Raw genomic sequence first — 2,127 nt, 5'->3', positions numbered from 1 at the left:
ATCTCCGCAGGGCTTCCAGCAACGCGCGGCAGTTCCCCAGACCCTTGGGATTCCCTCACCTCCTCGCTGGAGGTGTTGGGTCACCCCAAGAGTCTCTGGGCAGAAGTGACCAGGTGAGCTCGCTGGCCTGAAATGGAGAGCTGATCTTATTCCAGAAGATGTTTGCATTCTCTTTATTTCCCCCAGTCTCTTGGGGAGATCTGGATTAAACTGAATCAAGAGGCAGGTGAGGGTGCAGGTGCTGAGTGCTTGGGCAAGAGTCTCCATGGTAACGGAGTCTCCATGGTGATAGAGCCATCTGGTGTTGTGCCTGGCACCAGGCCTTATGGCTTCATGGCCGAATCCTCTCTCTGCCGGCAGCAGGGGTTATGTGAGGGTGAGGAGGAGGCCAGGAGGGAGAGATCTGTGGAGGGAGTCTTTGTCTTCTCAGCCAGTTTGGAATTTAGACCTGGGGCTATGCTGACTCCAGAGCAGAACAGGACACCCGAGGTGGTGTCTGGGAATGTGAGTGAAACTGTGCACATGTTACTTTGCTGACCCCTCTGGGGAGCTGGCAAGGCCCACCTGGTCTCATTTAACCCAGAACTCACAGGTGAAGTGGAACCAGGGCCAGGCAGGAAAGACAGAAACTTGGGAGAGTTTCGGCTCGCCACGGGGAGAACAGCCACCAGACGGCAGGAAGAGGAAGGCTGCAGGTGAGGGAGCCACGGTGATGGTCACCAACCTCTGCCCCTAGGCAGTCCTGAGAGCCCTGCAAGCCTGTGCTAAGTAAAAGTGAGCCCTCAGCAAACCTTCGTGTTAGCGTCGAGGGCTGCCGTTACAAATGACCACAAACCTGGTGACTTCAGACATCGTACGTTTATTCTCTCGCAGTGCTGGAGGCCAGAAGTCTTAGGCTGAGGCGTCCGCAGCGTTGGTTCCTTCTCGGGGACTCAGAGGGAAGACCTGTTCTGGGCCTTCTAGCTTCTGGTGACAACTGGGGTTCTTTGTCTTGTAGAGGCATCGTTCCAATCCTTGTCTCTATATGTCACATGACATTTTTAAAGAGAGGCTTTTGCTATAGGGCATGGGCACTCACCAGAGACACAGAGACAAAGAGAGGGGAAAGTGAGAAAATTCACCCCAGAGGTGATGGACATGCCGCTATCCCTTCTCCTCCATTCTCCTCTTGGGATTTTGGGCATGTGCACATGGTGTCTGGTATGAGTTTCAAGCTGCCAGGTCTGGGACTTGAACCATGGTCTACCATGTGGGAGTCCAGAGCCTTAACTACTATACCACCTGCTGGCCCCACACAACATATTTTAAAGACGCCCATCATAAGATTTAACCCAACGTGACCTCATCATAATTTGATCACCTCTGCCGAGACCGTATTTCTAAATAAGGTCACATGTCTAGGTGCCAGGACTCAGTACGTCAACACACCTTACAGGCACACACAGTAACACAGAAGTGACAGGGAGAAGGGCACAGCCCTCAGAGAGGCAGGCTTGGGCCCAAACCTTGGCACTGTCACTTGTCTTCTGTTTCCCCAGCTCAGCAACGTTGGAAAGGCAAGTCTGACCTGGTGGGCTCCTGAGGACTTCCTGAGTGAGCACCAGAGTGCTGTGGAGCTGCCGGGGAGTGACAGTGTCTCAGACAAGTTAGCCTTGAGCTGGATCCTGGGGCTCAGAGGAGGGCCTGGCCCTGCTCTCCAAGAGGGAGGCTCCATGTGGCCAGGCTACAAGCAGGAAGTTAGGGGCAAGCAGAGGAGGGGACTTGGGTTCAGAGGCCCTGGCAGGGGTCAGGAGAGCCAGGGTCAGACCCCAATAGGCCTCTCCATGGGATCCAGCCACAGTGAGTCAGGCTGAGGGCTCACAGGCTCAAAAGGTCCCTCCAAGTACCCAAGACAAGCCAGAGCTCATCTGGCCCTGACAGACAGTGTGGGGAGCAGGCAGATTCACCAGGTTCTGCAGACTTCGATGTCCCCTCCGTGTCTGGGAAGCCACTTCTCATTCCCTCCCTCACCTTCTCCCAAGACGTGGCTTCTCCCTCCTATCAGCATAGAGTGTGGTACAGACTTAGTTCCTGGCCAGCCCTTGTCTGATCATCTCTTTCTTTCTGCCCTTTATTCCTCCCACCCTT

The 2,127-nt window shown here is 54.7% G+C and overlaps 1 protein-coding gene across 1 annotated transcript in view; it reads left to right on the top strand.

Annotated features, from left to right (window-relative positions):
• The first annotated feature begins 300 nt into the window (after nt 1-300).
• LOC102473686 (uncharacterized) overlaps nt 301-2,127 on the top strand; it is a 5,091-nt gene continuing 3,264 nt past the window's right edge. Inside the window, exon 1 of the mRNA XM_027767647.1 lies at nt 301-376. The gene's annotated coding sequence lies outside the window, so the exon portion shown is untranslated. The remainder of the gene's footprint in view (nt 377-2,127) is intronic.

The sequence above is a fragment of the Tupaia chinensis genome, unplaced genomic scaffold, assembly GCF_000334495.1.
Source record: "Tupaia chinensis unplaced genomic scaffold, TupChi_1.0 Scaffold144346_1, whole genome shotgun sequence".
In the NCBI taxonomy this organism is placed as follows: Eukaryota; Metazoa; Chordata; class Mammalia; order Scandentia; family Tupaiidae; genus Tupaia; species Tupaia belangeri.
Note: the sequence above shows the minus strand (reverse complement) of the source record. Positions and strands in the feature narration are given on the sequence as shown.